This window comes from Ictidomys tridecemlineatus, chromosome 15 (assembly GCF_052094955.1).
Source record: "Ictidomys tridecemlineatus isolate mIctTri1 chromosome 15, mIctTri1.hap1, whole genome shotgun sequence".
In the NCBI taxonomy this organism is placed as follows: Eukaryota; Metazoa; Chordata; class Mammalia; order Rodentia; family Sciuridae; genus Ictidomys; species Ictidomys tridecemlineatus.
This window is the reverse complement of record NC_135491.1, coordinates 7,174,228-7,185,871: the sequence shown is the minus strand read 5'-3', so window position 1 is coordinate 7,185,871 and position 11,644 is coordinate 7,174,228.

The window sequence follows — 11,644 nt, the reverse complement described above, 5'->3', positions numbered from 1 at the left end:
GTCTGAGGATTTCTTTATGACCAGCTCCAAGACAGAATGGTAGGGGAAGATCAGAGTTTCCACAGCTCTCCTGCGTTGGGGAGAGGGTTATGAGCCAGAAACCCTGGATAGAAACCAAAGAAGATGTGCCATAATAACTTCAAATGTCGGACAGCAATAAATTGTTGGTTGAAAAGGTTTTGAATGTGTTTTCCATATGAATGTGCAAGCAAAGTTTCTTTATGATGATGATTATAAAGAATTTGAGGAGATCATTAGAAACAATATTAAGAATTGCTGTACCTGGCTAGGCGCAGTGGTTCACACCTGTAATCTCAGTGACTTGGGAGTCTGAGGGAGGAGGATCACAAATTTGAGAGCAGCCTCAGCAACTAAGCAAGGCTTTAAGCAACTTAACGAGAAAACTTTATTTTCTATTTTCAAAATTTAGAAAACAACATTTTCGAAATGTGATGTGGCTCAGTGTTTAAGGGCCTTTGGGGGCTGGGGGTGTGGCTCAAGCGGTAGCGCTCGCCTGGCATGCGTGCAGCCTGGGTTCGATCCTCAGCACCACATACTAACAAAGATGTTGTGTCCTCTGAGAACTAAAAATAAATATTAAAAAAAAAAAAAAGATGTGGTGTCCAGCGAGAACTGAAAAATAAATATTAAAAAATTTTTTAAAAAAAGAGCCTTTGGGTTTCATTCCCCAGTACCAAAAAAAAAAAAAAATGCTGTACCTATCTGAGACATTATCTGAGAAAATTTTTTAAAGGTTTATTTGTTCGTTGTGGTACTGGAATTGAACCCAGGGGCACTCTGCCACAGAGCCACGTTTCCAGCCCTTTTTCTTTTATTCTGAGGCAGGGTCTCATTAAGTTGCCCAGGTTGGCTTTGAACTTTCCATCCCCTGAGTTGCAGGAATTACAGGCCTATACCACCAAGTTTGGCTATTTGTTAAAGTTTTAATTATAGAAGTAAGCTCGGGTTTCTGATTAGTTGTTTAGTTTTGCTTTTTGGTGCTGGAAACTGAGCCCAGGACCTTGTACATGCTCAAGATGTGGCCCCAGCCCATAAGTTTTGAAAAACATCTCTTCCTCCTCCTCCTCCTCCTCCTCCTCCTCCTCCTCCTCCTCCTCCTCTTCCCCCCAGGGATTGAACTCAGGAGCACTCAACCACTGAGCCACATCCCCAGCCCTATTTTGTATTTTATTTAGAGACAGGGGCTCACTGAGTTGCTTAGCGCCTCATCGTTGCAGAGGCTGGCTTTGAACTCGTGACCCCCCTACCTCAGCCTCCTGAGCCACTGGGATTATACGCAGGCGTCACCACGCCCGGCTCATTGTTCATTTTATACATACCAATATTTAATATCTTCCTTAATATACTGTGCTCCCTTTTTCTTATTCTAATTCAAGGGGATGTCCGTATATCTGTCACCAAGTCTTCCACAGATGTTCCCAGTCCCTCCCATCCTCGGGTGTGATGGTAAGAAACTGATGTGACTCCATTTTTGAGAAACCAGCTTCTACCTCAAGGCCTGTCCAGAGGGAGGGGGGCATGACCCTTATCCTTGGAAAAAACCCAAAGAGCACTCCAAAGCACATACCCACCCTGCTGAGTTGTTTGTCTGTAAATGATAACAGGGATCTGCAGTGCCCGGTGTCCCCGACTCGATTACTGCTAGGTGAGGCTCCATAGCAACCCCCTAGCAACCACCAATCAGCATGAGACAGGGAAAATATCTGAAATGTCGGGTGACCCTCCCAGTAGTTTCAGTGATTGCTAACACGGTTAGGCCACCCTGCAGTTTAGTGTATACACTCTTGCACCCCTCGAGCCTAAACCAATCAATTCAAATATATCCACCTCTTGAACTCGCCAATCACCCCTTCCCAACTTGTTCCCGCCAGTGAATGTGCTATCAGTGTTGAGAGTTCTTGTTGGACTTTCCCGAGGTGTGGAATGATTTGCTGTGTGATGTTGTGACGCATAGAGGATCCCCCAAAACCTATCAAATCTCACTGAACAAAGGACCGGGACTCACTCCCTGGGACCGCTGCACTGGAAACGGTTGTGAGTCCAGGATCCATCTTGCAATACAGACTCTTGTGTGAAACTGCATCGGATTCGGCTCCTGGAGGTCTGTTGGGGTCCCACGAATCTGGCATTACATCGGTACCTTAGGACTCACAGAACTCAGAGAAGCGTTACATGCATAGCTTCAGTTGATCATGGTGAAAAGACACAGATCAAAATCAGCCAAGGGAAGAGGCATTGTGGCAGAGTCCAGGGGGCGCTCCAGTGTCCAGTCCCAGTGGAGTCCCACAGACGGTTTCTGCCTCCCAGCAACCCCCTGTGACGACGCAGAGAGTACACAGACCAGGGAAGCCCACCCAGGAGTTTGCGTCTGGTCAGGCAGGCCACGGCCAACTGTCCCCGCCACCGACCTCAGATGCTCAAGGGGTCCCACAGATACAGCCTGGCCGGAAGCCCCAGGTAAATCAGTTTTAGCAGAGACTATCTGGCACGGCCCAGGTAGCCCAAGACACTTATCAGACAGGACAACCCGAGGCTTGAAGGCCAGCCCTTCCTGGAGTGTGCAGGGCGTGGACAACCGTGCCGGCTCCGCCCCTGACTGCACACTGATCTTGCCAAATACATTGTGTTTTGCATTTCTCATCATGATTTAAGCTGATGTCATTTTAAAGACCAAACTCTTTCCATAGAGGTCCCCAGACCTCCTCCACTCACCCTGTAAATCTGTAAAGGTGGGGGGTGGCGGTGTGCATCTCCAGGCCATCTCTGTCACCAGATCCCGGGGGTGAACGTCACTGCCTTGCTCCTGCTCTCCAGGGAGGGGTGGCCTGAGGGCTGGGAGAGCAGGGTTGTCCTGGTCACCTGGACCACTCCCAAATTGCCATCCATTCCTATGGGTGGGTGCATTTTTGTCCCAAACTGTGTTTTAAGCACCTAAAGACCGACAGTTAGGTCCAATTTCTGCCTTTTCCCTCGGGTTTGGCCGAATTCCACAGGCAGAATTTCCTCTTCCTCAGAGAACCCCTCATTTTGATCTTAAAGTCTCTTCTTAAAGATCTTAAAGACTGGTTAGATCTGGCCCACCGGGTTTATAATCTCCTTTACTTAAAGTTAACTGCCTGTAAGTCTATAAGATGGCTTTGCAGCAACACCTAGATTAATGCTTGACTGAAGAGTGGGTGTGCCAACACCAGAAATTGACCATGTCACCACCTCTGCAAACAATCAAGGTAAAATCACCAGGTCTGGGCTGTCGGGGCTACAGCCCTGCCACATTCCAGCTTTGATCCCCAGCACCTCCTGAAAACCTTCGTGGGACTAGTGATAAGGCAAAATACCTAAGCAGGGCTGGGGGTGTGGCCCAGTGGTAGAGCATTTGCAGAGCATTTGCAAAGCCCCAGGTTTGATTCCCCAGCAAAAAACAACCAACCAATCAAAAATAAGACAACCAGAGCCTGGCACAGTGGCACAGGCCTGTAATCCTAGTCGCTCTGAAGGCTGAGGCAGGAGGATTTCAAGTTCAAAGCCAGCCTCAGCAACTTAGCCAGACTAGTTGCTTACAGTCCCCTGTTACCAGTCATCTAGTTACCTGTCCCAAAAAAAAAAAAAAAAAAAAAATTAAAAGGGCTAGGGATGTGGCTCCGTGGTTAAGTGCCCCTGGGTTAATCCCCAGTCAGGTGGTGGGGGACAACCAAATACCCGGTCACTATTCTTCAAGTCTGTCAAGGTCATAAAATAAGGAAAGATGGACAATCTGTCACAGATTTCAGAATTTGAAGGACCCATGACAACAAATGCAAGGAGGCATCCGAGAATGGATCCTGCTGCAGAGAAACCGGCGGAGTCCAAACCAAGCCTGCGGTTACCAGCATCACCCGATGGCCCTTGGGGGTTCTGACAACTGCCAAGGTTATGTACAATGTTTACATTAAGGGAAGCTGGACACGGCTCCTGAGCTTTCTGTACCTCTGAAGTTTGTCCAGGCTTAAGCTTATTTTTTAAATTTATTTATTTATTTTGGTACCAGGGATGGAACCCAGGCGCACTTAACCACTGAGCCACACCCTCAGCCCTTTATATGTTTTTATTTTGATACAAGGTCTCGACAGGTTGCTTACAGTCTGGCTAAGTTGCTGAGGCTGGCTTCCAACTTGATCCTCCTGCCTCAGCCTCCCTAGCTGCTGGGATTACAGGCCAGCCTCACCCCCACCCCCTTAAGTTTATTTTAATGATTAACTGTTGCAGTGCTGGGGATGGGAACCAGGGCAGTGCGCCCCCACCAGAACAGAAAAACAACGACATCATCGCACACTAGAAACTAAACAACTAAAACAACAACAACAACAAAACAAGTGATAGGACTAAGTTTTGGACAAGCAAACAATCTTCTCCCCTACACGGGTGGTGGGAGGGAAGTGATTAATCCAGCTGATTAGCATATGCTACCGCTAGATGCAGCCATAAACTTTATTGGTAAAAATTTAAAACTGGAACCCACCCACAGTTCATCCACAGATCGATCCACCGGAGGAAGGGAAGCGACGTGAAGTGTCTTCCGTGAATCACCTGCAACCACACGAAAGAGCGCATGGAAGAAGTCCTGTTTCCCCTTCTCCTCTCCTGGCAGGGAGGGGTGTCAATTAACACGTCAGTTTCCTAGCAATCCCATTCGCGTGACCTCCAAAATGCAATCCCACCGCTTCGGGCCGCCCCGGGGTCACCACCTGGGCTGGCGGCAGGGGCGACACACCTGCACTCTTCACCCTCTGCGCCCGAAGCTCCCGGCTTTCGCCGCACCTCCGCGAGGGGGCGCCAGTTCCCCTTACCGCAGGTCAGGTGCGCCCTGGGCCCGCGAATTCCAGGGGCACCTGCGGACGCAGAGAAGCCAACGGGATCACCGAGGGCCACCAGGCTCTGCAGTATCTGGCTCCTTCCTCTCTGCCCTCGTATCTGACTTGTCCTCCTGGCTCATTCACTTCAGTCCAGCCACATCGTCCTCCTCTCAGTTCCTGGGAGATAAAAACTCAGCCTAGGGCCTTTGCAGTGGCTGTCCCCTCTGCTGGCATGTTCTTCTGCCAGGTACTCACATGGCCCACCTCTCACCGGCTTCGCATGTCTGGCCAAATGCCTCTTCCAACAGAGAACTGGGAGATATTCGGAATTATTGTTAATTAGATGTAGTAGAGAGGTACAATGATAAGAATGCCTTCGCCACTAAAGGACAGGAAGGGAAGTCTCCATGGGTGTCTGAAATGAATTCTAAATGGCTCATCAAGCACGGAAATGTGAGAAGCAGCAGATGTGGCAAAACACGACCAGTTGCTGAATGCTGGTGGTGGATCTAGGCTGTGAACTGTCCTTCTGCCAGGGCGTCCTGCATGCTAGACAAGAGCTCTACCGCGCAGCTACACTCCAGCCCTAAAAAGGTCTTTTAAATGCCACCTTCTCCGTGAGCACTTCTGTGGGCAAGATATTTAAAATGACATTCCCTATCCGAGCACAGTGCACATCTGTAATCCCAGAGACTGGGGAAGCTGAGGCAGGAAGAGTCCAAGTTCAAGGTCAGCCTCAGCAACTTTGCAAAACTTAGCAAGACCATTCTCAAAATGGGAATTTTGAGGATTTCTCAAAAAAGAAAACAAACCTGGGTGTGGTGGCACACACTTGTAACCGGGAGTTCAAAGCCAACCTCAGCAAAAAGTGAGGCACTAAGCAACTCAGTGAGACCCTGTCTCTAAATAAAATACAAAACAGGGCTGGGGATGTGGCTCAGTGGTCCAGTGCCCCTGAGTTCAATCCCTGGTACCCCCCCCATATCCACCATATATATATATGAAGGAATGATATTTACCACTGGATTTGATCTCCAGTACCAAAAAAATAAAAAAGATGCTCCCTTCCAACATTATCACCCTTCCCTGGTTCATTTTTTTAAATAGCACTTATCTCTAACATATAAATATATATTTCATATACTTTATAATAAATTATAAATGTAAATAAATACATTATATGCTATATGTAAGTGTCTTTTATATCTAACACCTAAATACTTATACTTATTAATATTTAAGTATGTAAATATGCCTAACAATGTATCAATATATACCTTATAATATACAAATGTGTATACTTTATGACAAATAAATAAATATGAAAATGTGATTAAATAAATATATTATGCTATACCAAATGTAGAGTTTAGAACGTCAATTCTCCCACTGTGCCACAGGGTGGTAGGGTGGTAGGGTAGGAGGGTAGGAGGGTGGGAGGGTAGGAGGGTGTTGTGATCCTCTCCTTTTGTCCCCTGCTGGATCGCGTTCCCAGCCCAGGGTCTGGCACAGAGGGTGCACAGGAAGTGCTTGTAACATGAATGAATTCCCTTTCCTGGCTCAAAGGCCCAGGGGTCCCTGGAGAGCCGGGAGCCCCTTCATGCCAGATCTGCCAGTGGCCAGGGGTGGTTCCATTTCCTCTGCTTGGGACAGGCCATGCCCTGGGAGCAGAAAGGGTTTCTGTTGGCCTTCTGAGCACCTGCCCAGTGCCACAGCCGTCTCGGTGCAGCCTCCCCACAAACCTAAGAGACAGGTCATTATTGGCCTCATTTGATATATGAGGAAACCGAGGCAAGGAGAGGATGCCATAAAATTGCACGCAAATGCAAACACATGATGTGAACGTTGGGTTTTTGTTTTTTGTGGGTTTTTTTTGGGGGGGAGGGCAGGTACCGGGGATTGAACCCAGAGGAACTTAATCACTGAGCCACTCTATTTTATTTAGAGACAGAGACTCGCTGAGTTAATATTGGCGCTTCGCTAAATTGCTGAGGCTGGCTTTGAACTCGCAATCCTCCTGTCTCAGCCTCCAAAACACCTGGGATTACAGGGGCGCACCACCACGCCCGGCCATAGATATGGACGCTGGGAGGAGAGACAGCCTGCGTTCCCCCAGCCACTTAGCCCTGGAGTAGCCTGGGGCAGGGGAATCTTAGTGATCTTATCTGTAAATGGAAATGAAAGAAATGTTGTAGGGCCAGGGCCTAGGGAACTTCACACACTCACATTGGTGTGCAAACATCACCTCTATCTAGTTCCAGAACATTTTCACACCCCAAAAGGAAACCCCTACCCACTAGGTGTTCACTCCCATTGTTGGACATGGAAAAAGACAAACCCCAAATAATATGGCCCAGGGGGCTGGGCTTGTGGCTCCGTGGTAGAGCGCTTGCCTGGCCCGAGGCACTGGGTGTTAGGAAAGAGAGGAATCTCCCGGAGGGACACCGAGGCTAAACAGGTGCAAGTTTATTGTCAGGAAACCTGACAAAGCTGCCCCGGCAGAGACCAGCGGCAGACTCCCTCTCGTTGTCAGTCAGAGCCTGGATCATGTGGGGGGGGGGCGGGGGAGGGGGCTTAGCCCTTGCTACTGCAGGTGGAGAACATGCTTCAAACCCTCCAGAACCACTGCTGGGAGCGAGCTGGGGGATTGCCACCAGCTCCTGGAATCGCCAGGTCCCTGTCCGCACTCAGGAAGTCTGTGAGCGCTGTGGTCAGATGCAGGTGGGTGTAGGGTGAGTGGGCTCTTGCAGGAGGCGGAAGGGGGGGGCGCTGAGGTGTCTGGGCAGAAATGGGGTCAGCTTGACTTAGCTTGTAAAGGAACCCATAGTTAAGATAACAGGCTACTCTGGGTTGCATCCTCAGCATCACAACATAAATAAGTAAACAAACAAATATTATTATGTCCACCTACAGCTAAAAAGATTTTTTTTTTAAACTATAGGCCCTGGAGAGGGAATGAAGGAGAAGGCAATGCATTGATCCTTTCTCAAAACATTCTTCACGGTGACAAAACAAGCCCTGGGGAGAAGTTGTCCATCAAACCTAGAATGACAGTCTGGGAAGGGACTTAAGCATTGATCTCTCCCCAAATAAATCCTTTCCATATGCTGGCCGCTGACCCCCGACCCTCCATCTTATCCAGTAAAGACAAATCCCAGATACTGACCGCTGACCTCAGGCCCTACAGTGCCCAGAAAAGAAAAAGAAAAATTCCTGAGTGCCCAAACTGACACACTCACTAATTAAGTCACCTCTCAGTGTGACCTACAGAAGCCCAGACTCCTTCTTTGGCCAGTGGCTCATTTTCCACTGGGAGAGTGGGTCCATCGGAGGTAGAATTCCATTCCTAAATAAAGGCTTTGCTGACCGGTGACGTTTGCGTCTGGCCCAGTCCCTTTGTGCTAACACCCATTCATTCTTCCCCTACTTATAACCACTGGTCTACTTCCTGACCCTGGACATCTGCTCTATGGAATCCTACAGTATTACTTCCTGTGTTTTGCCATGTGTCAGAGCTTTAGTACTTTTTGTGGCTGAATAATACTCCATTGGGTGTATAGGAACCACAGAAAGTAGTAATTCCCATCTCCTGATGGACCTTTGAGATGTTTCCTTTATGGGAGAAGAGGGGTCTCCAGAGAGGCCCAGGAAAGTGGCAGAGAGAAGGGCAAGCTGTGTCCTTGGCGTACCAAGGGAAGAGAATTTTATCAGGCAGGGTCAGAGGCCCAGACAGAGGTTTATTTAGGAAAGTAGATGCACATTCCTGGGGGAGGCAGGCCATCCTGAGAGTGAGAGACAAGTTTTCCAGTTCCAGGCTCTCCTTCAAAGGAATTGGAGGGGTGGGGGGTGAAGGTATGGGGGTAGACTTCAGTCTGGTAATTACAAGATGCTGGTGTGGCTCTGGTGATTCTGGGCCCCTGAGGCCAGCATCTTTACTATCTGATCAACAGATAATGCTGGAAAGTCCCCTAAATGAAAGGCTTTTCACAATATAATTTTTCTCTTTGCTTAATCAGTTTATGGGGCCGGGGGTCATAATTAACAGTGCACAAGGTAGATGGACAGATGTCCCAGGGCTTTGGGAGTTGTAGGCCTGGGAAGGAGACAGGTTTAGGGATTGCCAGGCCTGGGAAAGTACCTGGAACTTCTAAATTAAAACTTTCATTCCATGGATTGGGTTGTAGTTTTGTGGAAGAGCACTGCCAAGCATATGGGATGCCCTGGGTTTGATTCTCAGCACCACATATAAATAAATAATTAAGGTCCATCAACAACTAAAAAAAATTAAAAAGAAAAAAACACTTATTTCCTCTTCCTCCTTTATGTTTCCTTTCTACCTATTTTTAAATTTCTTCTATCCTACCTCAGTTTCCCATTTTCCATACTGTGCTGCTGTGTACTTCCAGGTACAAATTTTCTCCTTGAACACCAGTTTTTAATTCTTTTGGTATGTTCCTATGAGTGAAGTTGCTGGATCATACAATCATTCCGTGTTTAGCTTTTGGACGAAGCATCAAACTGTTTTCCACAGTGGCTGCGCCAATTCACCTTGCTACCAGCAGTGTGCAAGGATTCCAAGTTCTCCACACGCTCACCAATGCTTAGTTTCCATTTTTAAAGTATAGCCATCCTGGTAGGTATGCAGTGTGGTTTTACGTGTTGAGCCTCTTTTACATGCTTCTTAGCTACTTGTATACTGTCTTCTTAAGGGAAAAGTCTATTCTAACCTTCTAGCCTTTTGTCTACTTTTATTTATTTATTTATTTTTAGTTTTAGGTGGGCACATTATTTTGTTTCTATGTGGTGCTGAGGATGGAACCCAGTGCCTCATGCACGCTAGGCGAGCACTCTACCACTGAGCCACGACCCCAGTCCCCATCCTTTGTCTATTTTTAAATTGAGTTGTTTGCTGTGTCTATTTCTTTTTCTTTCCCTCATTTTCTTTCCTTCTTTCCTTCCTTTTCTTCTTTCTTTTCTTTCTTTCCTGAAGATTGAGCCCAGGGGCACTCCACCTCTGAGCTACATCCCCAGCCCTTTTAATTCAGGTCTTGCTAACCTGGGAGAGCTGGCCTCTAACTGGCCATTCTCCTGGAACTTGTGACCCTCCTGCTCAGGCTCCTGAGCCTCTGGGATCCAGCATCACCACAGTCAGGCGCTATCACTGAGCTGTGGGAATCTTTGTTATTCTGGATTGACCCTTACCAGACGCATGCTTTTCTCCCGTTGTGTGGGTTTTTCGTTCTCTTGGTAGTGCCCTGAAATGCACAGAAGTTTTTGATTTTCGTAAAGTCCAATTTCCCTATTTTTCTTCTGCTCTTTGTGCTTCTGGTGTCATACCTAAGAAACCATTTCAAGCCAGGCACGGTGGCACTCTCCTGTAATCCCTGGGAGCCTGAGGCAGGAGGATTTGTGGAAGAGCACTGCCGAGCGCATGGGAGGCCGGGGGTTCAAGGCCAGCCTGGGCAATGCAATTTGAGAGACCCAGTCTCAAAACAAAAATTAAAAAGGGCTGACAGGACTGGGGGTGTGGCCCAGGGGTAAAGCATCCCTGGGTTTAATCCCCAGTACTACGAAAAGGAAAAACAAACACACAAAAACAAACCATTTAAAAATCCCAGATCCTGAAGACTTATTCCTATGTTTTTGTTTTCTAAGAAAGTAATAGTTTTAAGTCTTAATCTGTTTTGAGTTAGTTTTTGTATATGATGTGCTCGGGACAACCTGTTGTACGAGAATGAGTGCCAAAGGAGGAAGGTGAGCGACAGGAGACAGAGATGACAAGACAGAATTGCACAGAACCCAATTTATTTATTTATTTATTTATTTTTAGAGAGAGAGAGAGAGAGAATACTTATTTATTTACTTATTTTTAGTTTTTCGGCAGACACAACATCTTTGTTGGTATGTGGTACTGAGGATCGATCCAGGGCCGCATGCATGCCAGGCGAGCGTCCTACCGCTTGAGCCACATCCCCAGCCCCACAGAAGGCAATTTATTAGCGACTTGGAGACAGAAGCATGTGGTGAGACAGAAGCATGTCTCCTGCAGCAGCCAGACAGGAAGATTCCTGTGCCCTGAGGCCGAAAAAGCAACTGATATGCTAAGCTCAACAAAGGCCAGCCATGCAACGGATGGACCTGGCTTACTAGAAAACATCGCCATCAAAAATTAACAAAAAGGGGCTGGGGATGTGGCTCAAGCAGTAGCGCGCTCGCCTGGCATGCGTGCAGCCCGGGTTCGATCCTCAGCACCACATACCAACAAAGATGTTGTGTCCGCCGAGAACTAAAAAAATAAATATTGAAAATTCTCTCTCTCTCTCCTCTCTCTTTAAAAAAAAAAAATAAAAAATAAAAGAAACCTAGAGTTTGGGGAATAAATCAGTGGTAGAACGCTTGCATAGCATGTGCAAGGCCCCAAGTTTGGTTCTCAGCACTGCATTAAAAAAAAAAAAAAACCCCATAAATTAAAAAAAAAAAAATTATCAAAAGGGGCTGGGGATGTGGCTCAAGCAGTAGCGCGCTCGCCTAGCGTGGGTGTGGCCCGGGTTCGACCCTCAGCACCACATACAAACGAAGATGTTGTGTCCGCCGAGAACTAAGAAAAAATAAATAAATGTTAAAATTCTCTCTCTGTCCCCCTCTTTCTCTCACTCTCTCTTTAAAAAAAAAAAAAAAAAAACAATTAACAAAAAATAATACTTAGGACAGGTGTGGTGGCACATGCCTGTAATCCCCGTGCCTTGGAAGGCTGAGGCAGGAGGTTACAAGTTGAAAGCCAGCCTCAGCAACTT